The 27,177-nt window shown below is 43.6% G+C and overlaps 1 protein-coding gene and 1 pseudogene across 5 annotated transcripts in view; one reads left to right on the top strand and one right to left on the bottom strand.

Moving 5' to 3' along the window:
• Window positions 1-27,177, bottom strand: part of TBC1D8 (TBC1 domain family member 8) — a 144,555-nt gene that overhangs the window by 54,237 nt on the left and 63,141 nt on the right. The gene's annotated exons all lie outside the window — the stretch shown is intronic.
• Window positions 6,845-7,137, top strand: LOC107973572 (BBSome-interacting protein 1-like; annotated as a pseudogene).

Genomic DNA, 27,177 nt, shown 5'->3' with positions numbered 1-27,177 from the left:
CACTAAAGCCAGTGTTCTCATCAGAGCTGGGAGGGCCAGCCCAGGCTTCTCTCTGCCTGAGGTCTCTATTCACAGGCCATGACTTCGCCGGTCCCTACACCAAGAGCACTTAGTCAGTGACCCTGCCCTGCTGCCCCTCGGTCCCACCTCCCGTGTCATGCTCTCCATGGATCACAGAAGCCCAAGCAGCAGCCCACTCAGGTGTAGCAGAAGCTTCCTCTGAGGTGAGGGGTCCCGGTCCTCTTGCTCTCCACTTCCTGCCGTCTGGGAGGGCTCCTGCGGTGTCACAAAGCCCCTGGCCCTTCAGGCTCCCCATCCCTCTTACAATCAGGAAAGCTTATTTTAAAACAAAATCAAACCCAGCTACTCTAGGCTCCCCAGCATGACTCTCTTGAAGCTTCCGACCTTTCCCTACCTGCACTGAGGCCCAGAGCGTCTGCTTGGTTCCTCAGCTGGTCATAACACACGCCATGCTGGCCCGACTTAGGGGTACATCTGGTTTACCTGCCTCTGGCTTAAGTCTCCCTGCCCTGTTCAGTGCTCCCAGGTGGCAGGTGTGTAGGTGTCAGCCACAAGAACACCCTCGTCTAAATCCAGTGGGTCAGCAATGGTGTCTCTCTATCACATCACTAAGTCGGGTTCCACCCAAGCTGATAATCTTGCACAAGCACCTGGGGTAGCCCAGGGCTCTGCTTTTCCTGGGTACTTTAAGACCTTTTCTTTCTAGGTCTTTATCCTTTATTATCCATTACAATAAAACCTGTCACTCAGAATAAAGAAAAAAAAAAAAACAAGTGAAGAATAAGCTAAAAAGGGAGCATTTTATGGGACCTCGATCTTTTGCTATTTGTTTTCATGGACTCATTGATCCAGAAGAAGAGAGAACTAAGAGTTGCAGGAATGAAGAAGAACTAAAGCAGGGAGAAGACTCACCTTTGTGGTGCTAGTCTGTTCCAGATGCTATCTCACAGATCTGTGATGAAGACTGAATGAGGAAATGGAGGCTCAAGTATTTGTCCAAAATCATATCAAATGAAGGGCAAACCAGGGCATGAAATGACTCTCTACAACTTCGAAGTACTCTAGGGTCCTTCCATAAAAAGCTATATTTGAATTATTATTATTTATTATTTTTTTGGAGATGGAGTCTCTGTCACCCAGGCTGAAGTTCAGTGGTATGATCTTGGCTCACTGTAACTCTGCCTCCTGGGTTCAAGTGATTCTCCCACCTCAGCCTCCCAAATAGCTGGGACCACAGGCGCACACCACCACGCCTGGCTAACTTTTGTATTGTTAGTAGAGACGGGGTTTCACCATGTTTGTCAGGCTGGTATCGAACTCCTGACCTCGTGATCCGCTCGCCTTGGCCTCCCAAAGTGCTGGGATTACAGGAGTGAGCCACCGCGCCCAGCCCCGCTAATTTGAATTTTTAAGTATCATTTACATCATCCTCAGGCCCAGTTCTTGCTATGGCTGGGCATTAAAAAAGATACTTTGTGCTTCCACTTACAGCGAGCTCTCTCCCTCCACTCCCATCCTCCCAAATGCATCCTTTCGGACGACCTGATACAGGTTTTCATTTATCCTGCTATTAAGCTCACAGGGGCTAACACCGTTAACTGATACCAGCTAACCGCATGCGTCTTCCTCAACTGATAACTTTAGATAACGTGAATAAATTATCATCAAGCCCCAACACAATATATCCCTATGGAATTAAGATTTGAGACAAAGTCATCAAAAAACTAGACTTTTATTCTTTAAAAAATTCATTCTAACCTATTAGGAAGGAGCTTATCATAGAGAAAGATAATTCTAAAACAAAAACAAACCCACACCTTAAAAGAGAAAAATAAACCACACATAAAAAAAACTATCACTGAGCTATAGTAAGCTTTTGTTCCAATCTACCCTGCTCCTGAATATAAGACATAATTGTATGCTTCTCCCAGCAAAGACAATCAATATGATGAAACTTTTCCACCCTACTGGCTTCTATTTCCTACACAAGTTGCCAAATGGCAGGGAAATTTTCCAGACTGTAATTTCCTCTGCAGAAAAGTCTTATGATGGGTTCCACAAATTCCACAAATCAATGCAAGCCAACTGCATGTCCGTGACCACAAAAGATTAAAAGGGAAAGTCCTTTAATATATGTCACATATCACAGTTCTCAAACTACACTACATCAGTTTTTCAAATTACATAAAGTAGCACATCTGAAAATACCTTTTTCCAAAAAAAAAAAAAAAAAATAGAAAACAGAATACATGCAAACTCCTAAGGATAGCTACTGATTTGTAAAATATTTGTTAGAGTTATGCACACACACGTGAATATAGTTCTGTCTGTAGGTCATGGCCAAAAAAAAAACTGAAAGCCACTGCATTATAGACATACCAGCAGTGGGAAGGGTAGAGAAGAGAAAACAAGAAAGTGAGAATGTGTCATCCATTGAAGACGCAGGATGATAAAAAGCCTACAAATTAACTCAGTACCACAGCAATGTTCTCACTGCTGCTTCTGCTGACTTTCCAAAGCCAAGACAGAGGAGAGCTGCTATTATGGCCTGAATTTTGTCTCCCCAAAATTCATGTTGAAGCCCCTGCTCCCAGTGGGAGTGTGTTTGGAGATAGCACTTTTAAGGAGGTATACAGTTAAATAAGGTCATTAAAGCAGGGCTCTAGTTTGGCATGACTGGTGTCCTTATAAGAAGAGACACCGGGGAAGTGCACCCATGGAGAAAAGGCCATGTGAGGACACAGAGAGAAGGCTGCTGTCTGCAATCCAAGGAGAGAGGAGACCTCACCAGAAACCAACCCTGCTGGCACCTTGATCCTGGACTTCCCAGTCTCCAGAACTGTGAGAAATCAATGCTTGTTATTTAAGCCACTCAGTGTGTGGAGGGGGATGGAGGTGAGGTAGAGGTGAGAAGCAGCACTAGTAAACTAATGCAGCTGTCTAAAACCAAAATTTATAGCAATATTGTGGACCATCATGGAAGTACAATTAGTGAAACTACGCCTGTCTTATTAAGACCTCCAATTTTTCAAAAAAAGACTTTTTCATTTTCTAAGAAAATGAAAGTCCAGTGAATCTTAAACTTCACCCACATAAGAAGTCAAAAGTCACAGTTATAAATGCCTCTGCAAAACTAAAATTCAGTATTAGAAACCTCAGGTAAGACCACAAAACGAACAACACTGATGACTTAGGAGTAACCAAATCCATGTTCTGAGAACAACCAGAGGTGGTCAACAGAGGACATCTTCTGGATGCCTGACATGTGTCAGGAATTTTGTTCCATATACCATACACATAATATCACTTATCTCCATAAAATACATAAAAAACAAGGTAACTGCCAGTATTTAAATTTTCTAGGTGAGAAGAGCAAAGTGAAAAAAATAACCAACCCGAAAGCCAATTCATCTGACTCGGGCCTGGCTCTGCCCATGACATCGTCATGGATGGAAGCTCCCAGTGGCTGAGTCACACTGAAATGCACACACAATATTTATTCTCTTAGGTTTTTCCCAGAGGTGTTTTCAGGAAATAAAACAAGCATCTCATTGTCTATGCCCACAGCTCCTGCATGGACACTGCCACAAAGAACTTGATCCAAGTTTGTTTTCAAAAGCAGCTGCTTCTCTCTGCACAGTAAATATCCAACTGAATTAAGTGCCTTCTCCAGCCACCTAAGTCCTAATCAACAATGAAACGGGCATTCTGTGTGTATAGTTCAGATCTGTTCCTCTGAAATGACAAGACATTTCTCTACAGGCCAAACACTAACCATCTACTGTCTAAATGCCTGGGCTAAAAGCCATATAGACTACAAAGGAGCTAGTTAAAAGTTAACTGTCACGGCAATGTCATTCCCAAATCTCACTCAACACTCACCCTGTGCAGGGTAACTCAGGATCAAAGAATTCAAGCAAAAATTACAAATGAAGGAGGGAAAGGGTTGGAACAAAAAGCCTTTGATTTTCAGAGAGCTGACATTCTTCAAGTGGATACTGTAACATCTAATCTGTAAGTCGAAAGCAGTATCTTTACAAGAACATGAAAAAGTTCAATGATCATCCCATCATCATGATTTACAAGATTTTCAGTCGGGTATATTTCTCACTATAGAGTTTAAGAAAATAAGCTTTAAATGTTTCTTTTTACAAAATTTCCTTGGCTTTTTTTGCCTTCAAGTGAAATTAAAGAGTCCTAAAAGTGAAAAACAGACAAACTTAATCTCTTCAACAGTAAAATTAAAATAGCCTTTTAATTTATAATTGAAGTGGTCATTAAAATGTCCTTGTATTAGTACCATTAGACACACTTTTCAGAAATAAAAGCAGGAATAGAAGACACAGGAAAAACATGATCTGTGATCAAATGAAAAATCAGTAAGTAGAAACAGAGTCAGAAATGACACAAAAAATAGAATCAGTAGACCAAGACATAAAACAGCTATTATAAATATACTCTAAGGCAGGCACAGTGGCTCATGCCTGTAATCTCAACACTTTGGGAGGCCAAGGCAGGCAGATCACCTGATCAGGAGTTTGAGACCAGCCTGGCCAACATGGTGAAACCCGGTCTTTACTAAAAATACAAAAATTAGTTGGGTGTGGTGGCGGGTGCTGGTAGTCCCAGCTACTCAGGAGGCTGAGGCAAAAGAATTGCTTGAACCCGGGAGATGGAGGTTGCAGTGAGCCGAGATCATGCCACTGCACTCCAGCCTGGGCGAAAGAGCAAGAGTACATCTCAAAAAAATAAAATAAAATAAAATAAATATAAATATACTCCATATGTTCAAATGGTAGAAGAAGGCACAGGCCTGTTAAGAAGCCAAATGGAAGACATTTAAAAAGACCCAACTCAAACCTTTAGGAATGAAAAATATGGTATTTACATAAGATTAAATCAATATGGGGGAAAAATCAATTCTTAAAAAATGGATAAAGTTAACTATTGGGTTATTAAAATAATTACACAGAAAAAATAACTAATTAAATAGTGTTTTGATTACACATATGTACAGACATACCTCAAAAATATTATGGGTTCAGTTCCAGACCCATGAAATTAAGGAAATATCACAATAAAGTAAGTCACACAAATGTTTTGCCTTCCCAGTGCATATACTGGCCTGGCGCAGTGGCTCATGCCTGTAATCCCAGCACACTGGGAGGCTGAGGCGGGCGGATCACAAGGTCAGGAGTTTGAGACCAGCCTGGCCAACGTGGCGAAACCCCGTGTCTATTAAAAATACAAAAATTAGCCAGATGTGGTGGCATGCACTTGTAATCTCAGCTACTCGAGAGGCTGAGGCAGGAGAATTTCTTGAATTCGGGAGGCAGAAGTTGCAGTGAGCGGAGATCGAGTGCCACTACACTCCAGCCTGGGCGACAGAGCGAGTACCCCAAAAAAAAAAAAAATCAAAGTTATACTGACACTATACTGTAGTCTATTAAGTGTGCGATTGCATTATTACGAATCCTCCCATCTCCTCTCTCCTGCTGTTTCTGGTGGCCTCTGACCATGTATTTGTATGGTGTTGGAGATACAGCCAGTGGCTATGGGAGGAAGGTGCTTTCTGGCTGGCAGAGTGTTTACGACTTCAGTTCTTACACCAAATGCACCTTGCTAAATCTAAAACAACCAGCTGTCTATTAAAATAATGAATCCTCCTCTCTTATAAGGTAGACTTACAGCCATGACAAGGTACTATACTGGCCTTTAAGGCATTTTGTTCCAAATACTGCATGGGAAGAGTAAAATGTTCTCTCTTCAAGAGCAGTGGTGACAATCACAGATGACCAAGCTTGAAGAACACAGTTTTCACAGACTGTCGTGGGGGACGTTGAGATTAGGGACAGGCATACCTTGGAGATAGTGTGGGTTTGGTTCTAGACCACCACGATAAAGCAAGTATCACAATTAAGTGAGTCACTCACAGGTTTTTAAATTTCCCAATGCATATAAAAATTACGTTCACAGTATGCTGTTAGTCTATTAAGTGTGCGAAAGCATTACGTCTTCTAAAAAGTACATGTCTTACCTAGAGAATACTTTATGGCTTAAAAAAACATTCATGATTATCTGAGCCTTCAGCAAGTCATAATCTTTTTGCTGCTGGAGGGTCTTGCCTTAATGTTGATGGCTGCTGACTGTCAGTGTGCTGGCTGCTGAAAGTTGGGATGGCTGTGACAATTTCTCAACATAAAATGACAATGAAGTTTCTGGCATGATTGACTCTCTCTTTCACGAAGATGCTGTTGGGAGCATTTTGCCCACAGTAAAACTTTTCAAATTTGGAGTCAATTCTCTCAAACTGCTGCTTTATGAACTAAGGTTTATGAAATACTCTAAATCCTTTGTTGTCATTTTAACAATGTGTGAAGCGTTCAACAATGTTTCAACAGCCTCTTCACCAGGAGTAGATGCCCTCTCAAGAAGCCACTTTCTTTGCTCATCAATAAGAAGCAACTCCTCATTCGTTCAAGTTTAATGAGATTGCAGCAATTCAGTCCCATCTTCAGGCTCCACTTCTAATTCTAGTTCTCCTGCTGTTTCTACCACATCTGCAGTGACTCCCTCCACTGAAGCCTTGAACCCCCGAAGCCCTCAAAGTCATCCACGAGGATTAGAATCAACTTCTTCCAAACTCCTATTAATGTTGGTATTTTGACCTCCTTCCAAGAATCACAAATGTGCCTCAGGCATCTAAGATGGCAAATCCTGACTATGACCTGCGGCAGCAGCTGAGACACCTGCGAAGGGATGCATCTTTTCTTCTGTAGGCTTGAGTCAAGAACTCTCAGTCTTCTTGGTAATACCGGGTTGAATGTCAAAAGTTGCAGAAAAAAGACCAGAACGTTCAGGAAAAAACTTACTGTATCCAGCAATTCAGATACGGCGAGAGTGAAGTCAGTGTTCCAGGAAGTTCTTCCAAAACAAAGGTAGTTGTCTCTGGAAGATGGAACCACAGTGGTGGTATGTAAACCCAAACTTTGACCCTTAAAATCTCTGACTCTGGTAAAATTAGAGAAAATGCACTAAGCAGCACAGGATACAATTCGCCAACAAGAAATGGCAGAAAAGGAAAAATGGCAAATAACCCACTGGATGATACCTTAGCACTTTAGGGAACAATCTGCCTTATCTACTATTTAACAATAACTTGGCTGTATGTGGTGGCTCATGCCTGTAATCCCAGCACTTTGGGAGGCCAACGCAGGCAGATCACCTGAGGTCAGGAGTTCGAGACCAGCCTGGCCAACATGGTGAAACCCTGTCTCAACTAAAAATACAAAAATTAGCTGAGCGTGGTGGTGGGGCGCCTGTAATCCCAGATACTCAGGAGGCTGAGGCTCAAGAATCGCTTGAACCTCAGAGGCGGAGGCCGCAGTCAGCAGAGATCGCCCCACTGCACTCCAGCCTGGGCGACAAGAGCAAGACTCCGTTTCAAGAAAAAAAAAAAAAAGGCCAGGCACGGTGGCTCACACCTGTAATCCCAGCACTTTGGGAGGCCGAGGCGGGTGGATCACGAGAGCAGGAGTTCGGAACCAGCCTGGCCAATATGGTGAAACCCCATCTCTACTAAAAATACAAAAATTAGCTGGGCGTGGTGGCAGGCACCTGTAGTCTACTTGGGAGGCTGAGGCAGAAGAATCCCTTGAATCCGGAAGGCGGAGCTTGCAGTGACCCAAGATCATGCCACTGCACTCCAGCCTGGGCAACAGAGTGAGATTACGTCTCAAAAAAAAAAAAGGCCGGGCACAGTGGCTTACGCCTGTAATCCCAGCACTTTGGGAGGCTGAGGGGGGTGGATCACCTAAGGTTGGGAGTTTGAGACCAGCCTGACCAACATGGAGAAACCCCGTCTCTACTAAAAATACAAAATTTGCCGGGCGTGGTGGTGCTTGCCTGTAATCCCAGCTACTCTGGAGGCTGAAGCAGGAGAATTGCTTGAACCTGGGAGGCGGAGGTTGCAGTGAGCCGAGATCGTGCCATTGCACTCCGGCCTGGGCAACAAGAGTGAAACTCCATCTCAAAAACAAAACAAAACAAAACAAACCAATAACTAGAAAATAAGGTGCAATGAAAGTATTTGTTAATAATATCAATAAAATTGATACTATTCATATAAATAATATAAAAATGCCCAAGATTGATAGAACTTGTATTGTGAATTTAAACACTCTGGTTTGTATTAAACATAGCAGTTAAACTTTGAACCAAATTTTATGGGATTTTTTTTCTCAAGTCATGTTTTTAGAATTGCAAATTAAATTATTCACTATTCTTATCGCTTTCAGTTTTATAGATAACATTCTTGGACACAAGGAACTAAATACAACATTTATATACAGAGCATGTTTACTTTTTTTTTTTTTTTTACACGGAGTTTTGCTCTTGTTGCCCAGGCTGGAGTGCAATAGCATGATCTCGGCTCACTGCAACCTCCGCCTCCTGGGTTGAGGCGATTCTCCTGCCTCAGTCTCCCGAGTAGCTGGGATTACAGGCACCCACGACCACGCCCAGCTAATTTTTAGTATTTTCAGTAGAGACGTGGTTTCATCACACTGGTCAGGCTGGTCTTGAACTCCTGACCTCAGGTGATCTACCCGCCTCGACCTCCCAAAGTGCTGGGATTACACACGTAAGCCACTGCTCCCGGCCTACATTTTTATTAAAAACCTGAATTTGAAGATACATTCCAATCTTACATAAAGTTCATGTTGGGTTTTTACATTACCTAATTAGAAAAAACCTTTTTTAACCAATTTTCTGTGCCATGTTATGTTAAATACTATTAAATATCTTGTGTGACCAACCGATCCTACCAGTAAAGACAAAACTGTGTCTTAAAACAAATCTGATTTTTTGTTTTTTGAGATAGAGTCTCACTCTGTTGCCCAGGCTGGAGTGCAGTGGCACAATATCAGCTCACTGCAACCTCCGCCTCTCAGGTTCAAGCAATTCTCCTGCCTCAGCCTCCCTAGGAGCTAGGATTACAGGTGCCCACCACCATGCCCTGCTAATTTTTGTATTTTTAGTACAGACGGGGTTTCACCATGTTGGCCAGGCTAGTCTCAAACTCCTGACCTCAGGTGATCTGCCTGCATCAGCCTCCCAAAGTGCTGGGATTACAGGCATGAGCCATCGCGCCCAGCCAACAAATCTGATTTTTAAGAAACCCTCACCTATTCTGTAGTCAGCTAAGCTTCTAATTACATTAATTTCAAGGACTTGAGAATTACATTTCTGCCTTTATCATCCACGTATCAAACAATTACAAACCTAAAAATGGTTACTGTAATTATCTACATAAGCCTAAATAATATGGACTTGAAAGACCCCAGGAGGTCAATATACATATTAAACTTGGATTTTTAATTCTAAAACATTGTACCTAAGCCTCTAACAGATACATTGCTAAGAGTATCTTTGTAAATTCTGAATATAATTCTTGGGGGTTTGTCTCAGTCAATAATAGGCAATTTAAATTAGCATCGGCCAGGCCAGGCGCGATGGCTCAGGCCTGTAATCCCAGCACTTTGGGAGGCTGAGGCGGGCGGATCACGAGGTCAGGAGATGGAGACCAACCTGGCTAACACGGTGAAACCCCGTCTCTACTAAAAATATTTTTAAAAATTAGCCGGGTGTGGTGGCGGGCGCCTGTAGTCCCAGCTACTCGGGAGGCTGAGGCAGGAGAATGGCATGAACCCGGGAGGTGGAGCTTGCAGTGAGCCGAGATCACGCCACTGCACTCCAGCCTGGGCGACACAGCGAGACTCCGTCTCAAAAACAAATAAATAAATATAAATAAATAAGCATCGGCCTTAAGGCCTGGTTATTAGGCCCTGTGGGGAGGCTAGAAATGTGATCATTCTTTAGTTAATTGTTATTGATTGGTAGGTGATATTTTCTCAGATATTAAGTAAATGTAAAGCTTTGGGTATTTGGAGAATAACTTTCTATAACACTAACCATTATTTGATAATAGAACTTAAGAATGATGAAAGGTTTTATATATTTTAGAAATTTAACTCAGGTCTAGATCAGAGTAGTAAACAATGGAGAAAAGTGTGCCTGTGTTTTTCCCCAGTTTAATTTTAAATAATTTACTATTGTACTCTCATTTTAAAAGTTTGCAGGGAAAAAAAAAGTTTTCAAGGAACACAAATTAAATTCACTAAGTTCAAATATGCATCCTTATATGATTTAAAATTTGCTGTGTGAAATTTAAAAGTGTTTTTAAAGATCTAAAATAAAGGTACTACAAATTTAAAAAATCAAAAAATAAAATGGTGCTTTCCAGAACGTTTTCAATTTACTTTGCCCAGATGAATCAGAGGAATCACAATTCATCTATGCAACTATAGCCTTATGAAATGTATTTCTTAAATAATAAGACTTGAAAGTCAAAATTACTCCTTGACCCATGGGCTGCAGAATGGATGTTGTATTAGCAGGCATGAAAGCAACATTAATCTCCTTGTACATCTTCATCAAGCTCTTGGGCAACCAGGTGCATTGTCAATAAGCAGTAATACTTTGAAAGGAATCTTTTTTTCTGAGCATTAGGTCTCAACAATAGGTATGTTAATCTGTTTGCACTGCTATACAGGAATACCTGAGGCTGGGTAATTTATAAAGGAAAGAGGTTTAATTGGCTCACAGTTCTGCAGGCTATATGGAAAACACTGCACCAGCATCTGCTCCTCGTGAGGCCTCGGGAAGCTTACAATCATGGCAGAAGGCAAAGGGGGAGCAGGTGTGTCAAAAGGAGGGGGGCAGGAGAGAGAGAGAAGGAGAGAGAGAGAAAAAGAGAGCACAAAAGAGAGAAGGGAGAGGCCCCAGGCTCTCTTAACCAACCAAATCTCGTGTGAACTGAGCAAGAACTCACTCATCACCAAGGGGATGGCACTAAGCCAGCAGTCCCCAAACCTTTTGGCACCAGAGACCAATTTTGTGGGAGACAGTTTTTCCATGGACCATGGGGGATGGTTTTGGGATGAAACTGTTCCACCTCAGATCATCATCAGGCATTGGTTAGATTCCCATAAGGAGTACTTGACCCAGATGCCTCGCATGCACAGTTCACAATAGGGGGTCACACTCCTACGAGAGTCTAATGCCACCACTGATCTGACAGGAGGCCAAGCTCAGGCAGTAATGTGCGCTTGCCTGCCGCTCACCTTGTCCTGTGTGGTCCAGTTCCTAACAGGCCACAAATTGGTACCAAATTGGTACTAATCTGCGGCCCGTGGGTTGGGGACCTATGCACTAAGCCATTCAAGAGGGATCTGCCCCCCTGACCCAAACACTTCCCACTAGGCCCACCTCTCCAACGTTGGAGGTCACATTTCAATATGAGATTCGAAGGGGACAAAACACCCAAATCATATCAGTGGGCTTCAGATATTCAGTAAACTATGCTATAAACAGATGTGCTGTCATGCAGGCTTTGTTGTTCCATTTATAAAACACAGGCAGAATACATTTACCATAGTTCTTAAGGGCCCTAGGATTTTCAGAACGGTCAATGAGTACTGGCTTCAACTTGAAGTCACCAGGCATGTTAGCCCCTATCAAGAGGAGCTTTGAAGACAGGCACTAACTTTTCCTCTCCAGCTATACAATTTCTAGATAGCATCTTCTTCCAACAGAAGGCTCTTTCATCTACATTGTTTTATTTATTTTTTTATTTTTATTTTTTGGAGACGGAGTCTTGCTCTGTCGCCCAGGCTGGAGTGCAGTGCCACGATCTCAGCTCACTGCAACCTCCGCCTCCCGGGTTCATGCCATTCTCCTGGTTCAGCCTCCCCAGTAGCTGGGAATACAGGCGCCCACCACCACGCCCAGCTAATTTTTTGTATTTTTAATACAGATGGGGTTTCACCGTGTTAGCCAGGATGGTCTCGATCTCCTGACCTCGTGATCCGCCCGCCTCGGCCTCCCAAAGTGCTGGGATTTACAGGCGTGAGCCACCACACCCGGCCATCTACATTGTTTTAAAGTCAGTTGTGTAGTGTGGCAAGCTTCATCAACGAGCTCTGCTGGACCTTCTGGATATTATAACTCACTGCAGCTTCTCCATCAGTACTTGCTGCTTCACCTTGTACTTTTATGTTATGGAGATGGCTGCTTTCCGTAAACCTGATTAACCAACATCTGCTAGCTTCAAACTTTTCTTCTGCAGCTTCCTCATATCTCTCAACCTACACAGAATTTAACAAAGTGAGAGTCTTGCATGGATTAGGCTTTGGCTAAAAAAGATGTTGTGGCTTATTTGGTCTTCTATACAGACCACAAAAACTTTCTCCATAGAAGCAATAAGTCTGTTTTGCTTTCTTATCATTCATGTGCTCACTGGAGTAGCAATTTTAATTTCTTTCAAGAACTTTACCTTTGCATTCACAACTTTAACTGTTTGGCCCAAGAGGCCTAGCTTTCAGCCTATCTCAATTTTTGATATGCCTTTCTCATTAAGCTTAATCATTTTTAGCTTTTGATATAAAGTGAAAGACATACGACATTTTCTTTTACTTCAGCTCTAGAGGCCATTGTAGAGTTATTAATTAGCCTAATTTCAGTATTTTTGTGTCTCAGGAAATAGGGATGCCCAAGAAGAAGGTGGCCCAGTGGGTGGAGCAGTCAGAATACATACAACATTTATCAATTAAGTTCATCGTCTTACATGGTTCATAGCACCCCAAAACAATTACAACAGTAACAACTAAGATCACTGATAACAGATCACCATCAACAGACATAATAATAATGAAAAAGTCTGAACTACTGAAAATATTACCAAAATATGACAGAGACACAAAGTGAACACATTCCAACGCGGTTGGAAAAATAGTGCTAACAGATTTGCTCAGTTCTGGGTTACTATAAACCTTCAATTTGTAAAACATGCAGTATCTTCAAAGTACAATAAAGTGAAACACAATAAAAGGAGGTACACCTGTAGTTAAATGTATTCTAACACCATATAGAGCTTCAAAACCTTAAAATCTCATTCAACTATTCTTAACAGCAATATTGACATTATTTAGAAATGGTGTGCGTGTACACATACTAGATAAACAGACAAACAATTATGGGAACATTGTTAGAAATCAAGATTTTCAGTATAAGAGAAGAAATATAAAATCAAAGTTAAGTTATAACTATGTAGTTTTACAGTTGAATTGGAAAAGTCAGTATGAACTCATTATTTATTTTTTCTTTATCATCACACACACTTTTTAGGTTCACACTTACTTGAAAAGCATTAGAGGCAATGACAACCCAGTAACAATGAGCACCCCTACAGCCTAAACTGTGGTCCCTAAATACCATTAAATAAGCATCATATATCAGTTAAATACTCATTAAAAAAGGAGCCATAGCTACTTGAGGAATGACTGATTCCAAATAAAAGGTAGGAAAGGTACAAGATGAGCATTTCACAGCTTGTTGGCCAGAAAGCCAGGAAGCACTTGAGACAAATGTTACAGTTTAGTCATAGAAGTCGGCCGGGCTCAGTGGCTACACCTGTAATCCCAGCACTTTGGGAGGCCAAGGCGGGCAGATCACCTGAGGTCAGGAGTTTGAGACCAGCCTGGCCAACAGGGAGAAATCCCATCTCTACTAAAAATACAAAAAATTAGCCAGGCGTGGTGGCACGCACCTGTAGTCCTAGCTACTGGGGAGGCTGAGGCACAAGAATTGTTTGAACCTGGGAGTTCAGTGAGCCAAGATTGCGCCACTGCACTCCAGCCTAGGCGACAGAGTGAGACTCCATCTCAAAAAAAAAAAAAAAAAAAAAAGTCATAGAAGTCACAGGAAGGGTGATATAGTTAGACTTTGTGTCCCCACTCAAATCTCATCTTGAATTGTAATTCCCATAATTCCCACGTGTCAAGGGAGAGACCAGGTGGAGGTAATTGAATCAGGAGGGCAGTTTCCCACATGCTGTTCTCATGATGGTGAGTTCTCACAAAATGGTCTTATAAGGGGCTCTTCCCTCTTTGCTCAGCACTTCTCCTTCCTGCTGCCTTATGAAGAAAGTGCCTTGCTTCTCCTTTGCACCTTCTACCATGATTGTAAGTTTCCTGAGGCCTCCCCAGCCATGCTGAGCTGTGAGTCAATTAATCCTCTTTCCTTTATAAATTGTCCGGTCTCAGGCAGTTCTTTATAGCAGTATAAAACGGACTACAAATGGGCTCTAATGGGCAGAAGATGGTTCAATCTACATACCAAAAAAATCCAGCAATTAATTGAAACACAGTGAATATATTTTTAAACTCCTGGCTTGTAGTGTTCACTGTATAATTCTTTCAACGTTTCTGTATGTTTGAAAATTTTCATAATGAAATGCTAGGAGCAGGGATTCTTAACTTTAAAATGATACTAAAAAGGGGAGAAGGGAGAGAGAAAAAGAAAAGGAAGCTAAAATAGAAAAATAATAATTCACTTGTCATCACTGCAGATGACCAGGGCACCAACTCCTTACATTAACAGTAGGCAACTACAGAGCAAAAGGAGGCATTTTACCCCATGTTTTCTAAATATATTATGTCTCAGGGTGACCAAATAGCACTAGTTGAAGAGACAAAGTTCTTCTTTACAGATAACTCAAGCTGACAGTTGTAAAAGGAATGATCAAATTAGAAAACCACCATTTCATGATCCATAGAGAAAAAGTGAATTCAGGCAATGATCATAATGGAAAAAAACCTTTGACGAAAGCTTGATGGGGGAGAATGCAATGGAAGCTGTCACCTGAACTCATGAACTAATCTTAGCATCAATAGGAGTGAGACATCCAGATGATACGTGCCTCCTGAGAGAAAGCAAAATAAAATACATGGCGCAGCCTATAGAGTATTCTTCCTAAAAACAGCTGAACCTACATTCAATTAAACCTTTATTAGTAACTTCCAGTTTCCAGGAAACATGAAGAAAAGTGCACTAAGTTAAATGATGCCCTGAGGGAGAAAACAGACTGTGCAGCCAGCAGGATATTCCACATAAAAATTGGCCCAACTTCTTCAACAGGTCAGTGGCATGAAAAGAGGGATGGGGAGGAAGAGGGCTGAAACCGTGAAACTGCCTTTGCAAAAATTATAACTGAGAAATTATGAAAGAGATCTGCTCTAACCAATCCTTATCTTGCCTTTAACCTTCAAACTGCCCTTAGTCATTCCTGGGCTTGGGCCAACCTAACTTTGGAAGACATTTAGGTGATAGTATAAATGATGTATTAGTCTGTTCCCACATTGCTATAAAGAAATACCCGAGACTCACGGTGCTGCAGAAGCATGGCAACTTCTGCTTCTGGGGAGCCTCAGGAAGCTTCCAATCATGCTGGAAGGCAAAGGGGGACATTTCACATGGTGGGAGCAGGAGCAAGAGAGAGAGGGGGTAGGTGCTACATACTTTTTATTTTTATTTTTATTTTTTTGAGACGGAGTCTCGCTCTGTCGTCCAGACTGGAGTGCAGTGGCATGATCTCGGCTCACTGCAACCTCCGCCTCCCGGGTTCACGCCATTCTCCTGCCTCAGCCTCCCGGGTAGATGGGACTACAGGTGCCCACCACCATGCCCAGCTAATTTTTTGCATTTTTAGTAGAGACGGGGTTTCACTGTGTTAGCCAGGATGGTCTTGATCTCCTGACCTCGTGATCGACCCACCTCGGCCTCCCAAAGTGCCAGGCTGGAGTGCAGTGGCATGATCTCGGCTCACTGCAACCTCCGCCTCCCAGGTTCACGCCATTCTCCTGCCTCAGCCTCCCGGGTAGCTGGGACTACAGGTGCCCACCACCACACCCAGCTAATTTTTTGCATTTTTAGTAGAGACGGGGTTTCACTGTGTTAGCCAGGATGGTCTTGATCTCCTCACCTCGTGATCCACCCGCCTCGGCCTCCCAAAATGCTGGGATCACAGGCGTGAGCCACCGTGTCCGGCCGGTGCTACATCCTTTTAAACAACTAGATCTCGTAAGAATTCACTCACTATCTATCCTGAGGACAGTATCAAGGGGATGGTGCTAAGCCATTCAAGAGAAATCTACCCCCATGATCCAATCACCTCCCACCAGGCCCCATCTCCAACACTGGACATTACATTTCAATATGAGATTTGGTTAGGAACACAGATCCAAACCATATCAAATGATAATAGCCCTTCCCCAAAACTAAAGCACCCTTGGAAAGCTAATGAAAGACCACCAGGTTAGGAGGATGAGGGGAGCTTGAATTATGCTAAGGTGTAGACTTAAACAATTACCAGCCTTTATTCCAGGAGGTCACAAGATTGGCAACTTCCCCAATTACTCCTGCAGATAACACTCTTACCGAACCTAAAATTGGCCTTTTGAGATGTCTGTTCAGATTTTTGCATTTCTGATCACAGATGGCTCCACCCGGACCCACCAACTGGCCCAGTCATCCCCCGCAGAAGTGGGCTCAGCACACACAAAGACCATTTCCCACACTGCTAAGATTGTATCCCCAACCAACGAGCAGCTTCCATTCCCTGGCCCACCACACTATCCTTGAAAAACCCTAGCCTCCGAATTTTCAGGGAGACTGATTTGAGTAACACAACTCCAGTCTTCGTTCAGACAGCTCTGTACATATTAAACTCTTTATTGCAATTCCCATCTTGAGAAATTGGTTCTAAATGGGCAGTGGGCAAAATGAACACATTGGACAGTCACAGTTTTCTTGACTCAAAGAGACTTTAGAAACACAACCAAATGGGTGTGCAGTTCTAGTTAGCTATGGATTAAAACCCAGATCTATGAAGATTCCTGAAGCAAGCAGGAAGCCTAAGAATGGACTGAGTCCAGGGACAACAAGGAATCAAAGTTAACTTTATCGGTTTAGTGAGGGCATTACAGTGATAAGACTGGCCATATTTTTCAGAGATGTTTCCTAAAATATGTAGAAGTGAAATATTATAATTTCTAGAATTTGCTTTAAAATGCTTTGGGGTAGGGGAAGGGCTTAGAGAGGAAGAAATAACTCAAGAAGGGCAAAACTTCAGTCCTCACGCATGTACACAATGAGGTTTCTGCAGGTTTCCTTACACTCTCCTCCCTACTTTGGGACATGTTTGAAAATCTTCATAACAAAAAAAAAAAAAAGGAAAGAAAAGAAAAACCTTTCTTAGCAAAAAAAAAAAAAAAGGGGGGGGGGAGCAAATATGGATAACTAACTCCTACCTATGAGGAAAATATAATCAGAAGTGAAAATGTGGGGCAAGAAAATGGGCAGAAGTGCTTACTCCCTGAATTTCCTTATTATTTTTTTGATCAGGATCACTACCAGCCCCAGGTAATTCAGATATACAAGGCTCTAGCATATGTCACAGAAGTCAGTGAAAGGCAACCCTGAAGTGGGCCCCCGGGGACCTCATGGAATGGGAGAGACCAGAGTAGGCAGGCAGACACACCCACTGGGGTCAGACCAGCAAAACTGGCCAAGAAGGAGAGCTCCAGGCAGCACAAAGTCATGGTGCCTCCGTGCTCCTTCCCAATGTTATTTTTTTATCATTAAGGAATCATTTAATAAAAAGTCATTAGCCAGTCATCTCCTTTTGAAACCCACAGCCCCAGTCAATGTCTCTTCATCTCCTAAAAATGAAAGGGATTAAACTAGATGCCTGCTAAGATCCTCTCCAGACGGTTTCCTTGTTAATCAAGTCCTGCTCTATGCAGAAGTTACCAACTGGTTCTGTAACCTATAAGACACTAGAGAAAAGTCTGATTCCAGGCTTAAAAATTGGTTTTTTGTTTTGGAGGGTTTTATTCATGTATTTATTTAAAGACACGGTTTCATCTGTCACTCAGGCTGGAGTGCCATCATAGCTCACCGCAGCCTTGAACTCCCAGGCTCGAGCAATCCTCCCGCCTTAGCCTCTTGAGTAGTTAGGACTACAGGTGCGCTCCACCACGCCCGGCTAATTTTTTTTTTTTTCCTGTAGAAACAGGGTCTTGCTATGCCACCCAAGTTGGTCTGAAACTCTTGGCCTCAAGTGACCCTTCCACCTCAGCCTCTCAAAGTGCTGGAATTAAAGGCATTTGAGTCACTGGGTCCAGTCTGGTTTTTTTTTTTTTTTTTTTTTTTTGAGATGGAGTCTTGCTCTGTCGCCCAGCCTGGAGTGCAGTGGCGCGATCTCGGCTCACTACAAGCTCCGCCTCCCGGGTTCACGCCATTCTCCTGCCTCAGCCTCCTGAGTAGCTGGGACTACAGGCGCCCGCCACCACGCCTGGCTAATTTTTTTGTATTTTTAGTAGAGACGGGGTTTCACCGTGTTAGCTAGGATGGTCTCGATCTCCTGACCTCATGATCCGCCTGCCTAGGCCTCCCAAAGTGCTGGGATTACAGGTGTGAGCCACCGTGCCCAGCCCCAACCAGGTCCAGTCTTAAGAATAGTTTTTAACATCACTTTTGATATCAGCATTTACTAGATCTACAAGTTAGACTCAGTATGTCCCTGCTTTTTAAATAACTATAAACAACAACCCTAAGGGAAGAATGCCTTGGATGAGTGTAATTATTTGAGCGTAAGCAAAATGACTTTATTTAAAACAGTAAGAGCCTGGTGACAGTAACTCCATAATAGAAAAGAAACATGAACCGCAGCACCCCGAGCATGACCGAAAACAAGTGTAACAACTCGCATCGCCTGACCTCAGCATGGGGACCCAGAGAAAAGTACTGTCTTCCCTCCCACTGGGTTGCTTCCCAGACTTTCCTTGAAGCACCCAGGGTGTTCTGTTCTTGAAAAAAAGATGGGGTTGGCACTTCCTTCGCTACCCTGGTACAAAGTTCACAGAGATGCTAATCTGATCCACCCTGGAACATTTCCTCCCTCAACAAAATTCTCTCTCCAAAGACAAAGCAAACAGTGATGCAGACTGCAAGAAAACCAAGATGCCACTCGTGGTCAAGGGCAGGGATAAGAGAATGTGCGTCAGAAAGAACGCTCTGAAAGAACATTCTGTCAGGGATAGCACCTGACACACCCGCAGTGTTACCGATGCCTGAAGCAGCCCTGGCAAGTCCCTGAGCTCCCTGTGGCTTGCTCCTTCCCTTTCCAGAGCCAAAGCATCACACTTCCCAATATAATATTGAGAGGAACAAATAAAGAAAGTATGGGAAAGGGAAGGATTGTTTAAACTGGAAAGCCCAACTCTTGTACTCTCAATTTTTTTTTTTTTTTTTTTTTTTTGGAGACAGGGTCTTGCTCTGTTGCCCAGGCAGGAGTACAGTAGCACGATCCCAGTTCACTGCAGTCTCAACTTTCCAGGTCCCGTCCCACCTCAGCCTCCTGAGCAGCTGGCACCACAGGAGCACTACCAGGCCCAGCTAATTTTTAAAATTTTGTTGTACAGATGGGGTCTCGCTATGTTGCCCAGGCTGGTCTTGAATTCCCAGCCTGAAGCAACCCTCCCACCTCAGCCTCCCAAAGTACTGGGATTATGGGAGCAAGCCACTGTGTCCAGCTATTCTCAATTTTTTAAAACATATGCCACATTTTGATTTATGAAAATATCACAAACTTCTTTAACGATCTTTAACATTTCAAAAGGATGTTTTTTCCATTTTCCAAATCTAAACTATTAAGTAAGCTTTTTCAAACTACACACATACTCCCTCCCAAGATGTGGCAGTGCCCCTGCCCACCAGGTAAGCTCCTGCTCTGCTGGCACCCCTGCACCCCACAATGCCCAGGTAAGGTGGTCTCCTGACCCTCCCCTGCTACAACGTGGCACTTTCCTTTCTTTCTGTTTTCCTGCTCCCCGTTTCACTCAAGACCATGGGACAGACCTTACTGGCTACATAAAAACCTTGCACTTAAGCTACCATAAACAGAGCCAACAAACTACTGGAGCAGCCCAGAGTCCAAACTTGGATCTGCAAAGCAGTGAGTGTTATTAAAAAGCCATCTGTACAAAGGTTTGACAAGTTTTTCATGAAAGGCAACCCTGAAGTGGGCCCCCTGGGACCCTCCCCATGCTCTTGGGAGGACCCCCACCCTGGCTGCCTCAAAGTAAGGCAATCAGGAAGTCCTCTTCCAGTAACCAGAGGAGACAGTCCACCTCATGCCTCAATTAATCTACAGGAAAAGGAGTCCAATTATTGCATAATCAATTCAATTCTTAGAATGATCTAGGCAGATAATTCAAAGTCCTGCAGTTCTTGCCTGTATTTTCTTTCTGCTTCCTGAAAACTGGGCAAGAACAATGCACTCAATGCACAGGGCCATGGTAAAAAATAAAATGTGTACCCAGGTGTGGTGGCTCATGCCTGCAATCCCAGCACTTTGGGAGGCCGGGGCAGGTGGATCATTTGAGGTCAGAAGTTCAAGACCAGCCTGACCAACATGATAAAACTCTGTCTCTACTAAAAATACAAAAATTAGCCAGGCGTGGTGGCAGGCGCCGGTAATCCCAGCTACTCAGGAGGCTGAGGCAAGAGAATCGCTCGAGCCTGGGAGGCGGAGGTTGCAGTGAACCAGTATCACACCATTGCACTCTAGCCTGGGCAACAGAGTGAGACTCCGTCTCAGAAAACGAAAAAGAATAAAATATATGTGTGAATAATGCAGTTGGTAACCTTGGGAATTACCTACCAAAAAGAACATGAGACATCGACATCTCACATAGGAACATGATAGGTAACTCTCAGCCTACAACAGCCTGGACTTTCCAAGCACAGGACAGAGTCATGACTAAGACCATCAGATACATAGAAATGGCAATGAAGTCTCCTTGTTCATCCAGAGACCCAGAGGGCTCTGCAAGAGATAGGCATCAATTCAGCCAAAAACCGGCCCTCCTGCAGGCTGGGCACCCTGGCCCTCCCAGCATTCCTGCTCCCCATGACCTGACTAGGAATTAGCTCCTAGGATTTTGCTCTCCTGGTTCCACACACCACATCCTTGTTTCGACTTATGCCCAATCATTCAGAGATATGATTTCAAAAAGAAAGCTGACTTACAATGGAATATCATTCAGCTGTAAAAACGAAGGACTTTCTGACACCCACTGCAACATGCGGGACACTTGAAAATAGGATGCTGACTGTAATAAGCGGTCACCAAAAGACCAACACTGATCGAGCCCACTAACACAAGGTGCCCGAGTAGGCAAATTCCTACAGACAGAACGTGGATCCCATCTGGGTTGCCTGGGACTTGGGGAGAGGAGAGTGAGGAGTGAGTTTTTAACAGGTAGAGTTTCAGTTTGGGAAGATGAAAAAAGTTCTGGAGATGGATGGTGGTGATGGTTGTACCATTCTGCGAATGTACTTCATGCCACCAACCTGTACACTTAAAAATGGTTAAGACGGTCAATTTTATGTTATATATATTTTACAACAATACAAACATTTGTTTTTTTAAAGAAATTAAGAAACATCCCTGTTTTTCAAGTTCTTCTGTTGCATGTTGGTGGTGAGCAGGCCCATGCCTTGCCTGGAATATCCCTGGCCTGGCTCGGCAGAAAGCGCCCAAGGAGTTTCATCTGTAACTGCGTGCCTTACCTTCACTCTCTTTATATACGGAAGTCTTAACTGCTGAGACTCCTCTCCTTCTCTCCCATACTTCCCCACTTATTCACCCACTCATGGTTTACTGAACATTGATGACACGTCAAGCTCTGTCCTAGGCATCAGAAGGTCACAAGTATGACACTCAGAGAACTTTTAATTCCATGAAGTAAAAGGCAGACAAAAATCAAGTCAAAGGAGAGTTGGTGACAAGTGAGTGCCGGGATGGAGGACGCGGGTGACAGGGAGTCAGGGGAGGTGACATCTCAGCTCTCACCCAAATCACACCACCCACAACCTCCCAAACAACTCACAACCACTCTCTCCTAGGATGTCTCCACCCACTGAAGCCAGTAATCTTTATAAAGCCTTGGGATTCTCTGGTCCATGTTAAGTTAAAAATAATAGCAATTCATTTCTCCTTCCAAACACAGTCAGCCATAGATATCTTCTGCCAAATAATAATGTAGTTCACCCATGAAGTTATCTACCTATCTCTACTTAGAAAAAAAGGAAAAAAACTTAACCTCAAAGGCCCTCCTATGTCTCCCCATCCTGCTGTGCAAGCAGCCAAACTCAAGTGAAGATATAAATCATTCGTGCAGGCCACTCTTCCTGTTCCCACCTTGTCCTGGGGCTTCCCAGGCCCTTCCTACACTTCTTGTTTGGGCTTTATCTGAGACTTGAAACCCTGGGCAGGGGCCTTTGCTCAATGCTTAAGACACAATAAAATATTAACTACGGTGAGTCAATAACACAGTGCAAGATGCCCAAGGCACTCCCAGAAGAGGCCTAAGGATCTAAATTGATACCCTGGGTCCATGACAGAAATACACTCAACAATTCTCTCTTCCTTAACCCAAGAAAAGTGCACTGAAAGAACAAATTCTTACTCAAGGGATGTTCTGTGGGCAAGAAGGCAGCAGAAAGTGATGCATCTACAGACCTGGCTCGGGTCAGGCCTGAGGCAGAAATTGCGCCCAGTGGGAACTAAAGGAAGCTGATCTCAGCTCAACAGAAAGAGGGTCTAGGAGTTAACCTGCTCAGGACTCCTGCACTGCTGGAAGGGGAGGACCCAGGGAAGCTGGCACAAACGTCATGGTAGGCAATTTGGCAATAAACACAAAATGCATTAGGAACACACATCCCGCCGGGTGCAGTGGCTCACGCCTGTAATCCCAGCACTTTGGGAGGCAAAGGTGGGAGGATCACCTGAGGTCAGAAGTTCAAGGCCAGCCTGGCCAACATGGCGAAAACCCATCTCCACTAAAAATCAAAAAATTTGCCAGGCACAGTGGTGCGTGCACGTGTAATCCCAGCTATTCAGGAGGCTGAGGCAGAAGAACTGCTTGAACCCGGGAGGTGGAGGTTGCAGTAAGCCGAGATCGCATGACCGCACCCTAGCCTGGGCAACAAAGTGAGACTCTGTCTCAAAAAAAAGAAACACACATCCCTTCCATGCAGCCATTCCTCAGGATGTGCTCTGCAAGGGTGCTTTTCTCTAGGGCCTCCCTAGCCCTCTGCCCACCTGCACCTGTTATTCATGTTGCTATCTACCTTCCCCCAGGTCCTGAAAAGCTAGGTGCAGGGAGACTGCCCCTCACACACACAGCGCAGAATCCCCGACATCAAGCATGTGTCTGGTACATGGCAGGCAACAAACATTTCAAATAAATGGACTTAAGGGATTGTGAAGTGTCCTGAAAAGTTGATATGAATGGGTATTTGCTATTTTTTTTTTTTTCTTTTTGAGACAGAGTCTCGCTCAGTCACCCAGGCTGGAGTGCAGTGGCTCGATCTCCGCTCACTGCAAGCTCCGCCTCCTGGGTTCACGCCATTCCTGCCTCAGCCACCTGAGTAGCTGGGACTACAGGCACCTGCCACCAGGCCCAGCTAATTTTTTTGTATTTTTTTAGTAGAGTCGGGGTTTCACCGTGTTAGCCAGGATGGTCGCGATCTCCTGACCTCGTGATCTGCCCACCTCAGCCTCCCAAAGTGCTGGGATTACAGGTGTGAGCCACCGCGCCCAGCCAGGGTATTCACTATTAAACTGTAACAGTTTAAACACTTTTAAACTATTAAAAAATCCAGGCCAATTAAGTATCCAATAAAGGATTGGATGAGTAAATTGAGCTACGGCCACAGAGTTGAATGCTGTGTGGCCATTAAGAACGTGGTATGGCTGTGGTTACAAAGGGCATGGATTCAGGAACAGAACAGAAATGTGGGCAACTCCCCACCCTGACAACTCCCCAGAAGCCAACCTAGGGGGGAGAAAAAAAATACTCATATCAAAAGCTCCAAATCTGCAAGAAATGTGAAAAAGAGGATCCTACTCTCTCAGCCACCACATCTCGTCCAGCGAGATGCCAGTCCTCCTTGCCCTGTTCCCATAACACGAGTTAAAGTCACACTACGTTAGCGCCAATATAACGTCCGGGATAACGATGCCCAAGCGTGAGCAAGACAAGGAGAAACAGCACTGCAAACAAGCAAACACTCGACTGCTAAAGAAAATGAATGGATGAGAACACAAGGTTCCAAAGAAGAGATTCTGTGCCAGAAGAGAATGGAACACTCAAGGAAGAAAAGAAAATTCTCACGAATGTTTCATGCTCCCAAACAACTGAAGAACACGGGTTCAATAAAACAAGCGCTCACAGATGAGCTAATGGATAACAGATTAAAAGGATGTTGGAAATCTAACAAAATGAAAGGAGGATCAAAACAACTTGACAACAGGCCAGGTGCGGCGGCTCAACCCTGTAACCCCAGCACTTTGGGAGGCTGAGGCAGGTTGATCACGAGGTCAGGAGATCGAGACCATCCTGGCTAACAGGGTGAAACCTCGTCTCTACTAAAAATACAAAAAAATTAGTTGGGCATGGTGGCGGGTGCCTGTAGTCCCAGCTACTTGGGAGGCTGAGGCAGGAGAATGGCATGAACCTGGGAGGCAGAGGTTTCAGTGAGCTGGGATTGTACCACTGCACTCTAGCCTGTGCAACAGAGCGAGACTCTGTCTCAAAAAAAAAAAAAACTTGACAACAAAATTAGTAGATAAGTTAAAAGCAGCAAGGTATAGAATATACTGCTGCAAACCAAATTATTAACTCAAAAGAGTTATGAGCTGAATGGAGAACACAGATGAAAAAGATAACAAAAAACAGAAATGAAAAGCAGATAACGGCTATCCAACATAAAGTATCCTTGAAGTGGAAAAGTTAAATGAAATGTAAAATGCATCAAAAAATATAATACATACACAGAATGATGCAAGAAAATTTCCTAAAGTGATTAAAGAAACCAATCTGCAGACTGCAACAGTATACTATGTTCCAAAAAATGTAACACACTATGCTCACAGTAGTTACAGATGCTAATCAAGTTACTAAACTTCAATGATAAAGACAGAGTTGTGTGCACAAAAAAAACTCATCATATGCAAAGCAAAAAAAAAAAACAATCGGTGCTGCCTGAGATTTCTCCTATTGGCCTATCAAATACAGGAAGGCCCTAGAACAACAGCCACCAACCTCTAGACAAGGATGTCCAATCTTTTGGCTTCCCTAGGCCACATTGGAAGTAGAAGAGTTATTTTGGGCCACACATAAAATACACTAACATTAACAATAGCTGATAAGCTTAAAAAAATCGCAAAAAAATTTCTTTTTTTCTTTTTTCTTGACATGGAGTCTGACTCTGTTGTCCAGGCTGGAGTGTAATGGCATGATCTCGGCTCACTACAACCTCCCTCCTGGGCTCAAGCGATTCTCCTGCCTCAGCTTCCTGAGTAGCTGAGATTACAGGCACCCACAACCACCCCTGGCTAATTTCTGTACTTTTAGTAGAGACGGGGTTTCCCCATGTTGGCCAAGTTGGTCTTGAACTCCTGACCTCAGGTGATCCGCCCGCCTCAGCCTCCCAAAGTGCTGGGATTACAGGAGTGAGCCACCGCACCCGGCTGAATTTCATCATGTTTTAAGAAAGTTTACTAATTTGTATTGGGCTGCATTCAAAGCCCTCCTGGGCCGCATGCAACCAGCAGGCCGCAGGTTGGACAAGCTTGCTCTAGAGCACAGCCTCAAACTATCACCCAGCCAAAGTGTCACTCAAGTCCAGAAACAAGGGCAAACACTGGCAAATGGGAAAAAACATTCAGAAAATAGGACACTGACATTATTGAGGGAAGAAAACAGGAGTCCAGCCAAATAAGAGATAAAATACTCTGGATTGGGGCCGGATGCAGTGGCTCACACCTGTAATCCCAGCACTCTGGGAGGCCAAGGCAGGCAGATCACCTGAGGTCAGGAGTTTCAGACCAGCCTGACCAATAGGTAAAAAAAAAAAGCCCTGTCTCTACTAAAAATACAAAATATTAGCCAAGCGTGGTGGCGCATGCTTGCAATCCCAGCTACTTGGGAGGCTGAGGCAGGAGAATCACTTGAACCCAAGAGGTGGAGGTTGCAGTGAGCTGAGATTACAGCATTGCACTCTAGCCTGGGCAACAAAAGCAAGACTCTGTCTCAAAAAAAAAAAAAAAAAAAAAATTCCAGATTGAGAAATCTATACCTGAGTAAAAGCATTAAATCAACGTATAAGTGAGAACTGAGCTAAACAATAAAGTAAGGTTACACGACAGAATGGAAAGTACAATGTAAAACTAATAATAAAACTTTTTAAAATGAGAGATTGGGAAAGCAGGGAGGAGAATAAGAATGCTGGCACCCTTGACTCAGAGGGTGGAGAGCCAGTGAACACTATCAGACTTCAAACATTGTTTTTCAAAAGCCACAATTCTAACCTTTTAATGCTTTCAAAAATCTCTTCCCTTAACCTTACTTGAACCTTTTAGAAAATAATCTCTCTTGTACTAAAGAAACATTTATTTGAAGTTTAACATTTCTTTGGTTTCATTTCAGTTTATTTCCTTTTATTGAAATCAAGTAAGTGTAATACTTTTGTTATAAAACCACTGACACACAAGTTGCATTTTTATAAAAGTCCTTCTGTCCAACTTCTCAACTATCCCTGTGTGTCTAAATGTCTTAGAAAGTTATCTGGGCTGATGCTCACCTCATGAAACTAGAAGTTACTTTGGGTGGCTGGGATTTGGGGAGATAGATACCTTCTTTGTATTTTTCAGTTAGCTGATTCATTTGACACACGCACTCTCTCTCTTTTCTTTTTTTTTTCTTTTGAGACGGAATCTCACTCTGTCGCCCAGGCTGGAGTGCAGTGGCATAATCTCGGCTCAGTACAACCTCCTCCTCACCGCAATTCTCCTGCCTCAGCCTCCCGAGTAGCTGGGATTATAGGCACCCACCAACATGCCCAGCTAATTTTTGTATTTTTAGTAGAGACGGGGTTTCACCATCTTGGCCAGGCTGGTCTTGAACTCCTGACCTCGTGATCCACCCGCCTGGGCCTCTCAAGGTGTTGGGATTACAGGCATGAGCCACCACACCCAGCCTCTCTTTTTTAAGAAATGGGCTCTCCCTCTATCACTCAGGCTGGAGGGCAGTGGCACCATCATACCTCACTGCAGCCTCAAACTCGGGTTCAAGTGATCCTCAGCCTTCCTAGTAATTGAGACTACAGGTACACACCACCACGCCC

Source organism: Pan troglodytes, chromosome 12 (genome assembly GCF_028858775.2).
Source record: "Pan troglodytes isolate AG18354 chromosome 12, NHGRI_mPanTro3-v2.0_pri, whole genome shotgun sequence".
In the NCBI taxonomy this organism is placed as follows: domain Eukaryota; kingdom Metazoa; phylum Chordata; class Mammalia; order Primates; family Hominidae; genus Pan; species Pan troglodytes.
The sequence above is the reverse complement of the archived record's forward strand: the minus strand, read 5'-3'. Positions and strand labels throughout refer to the sequence as shown.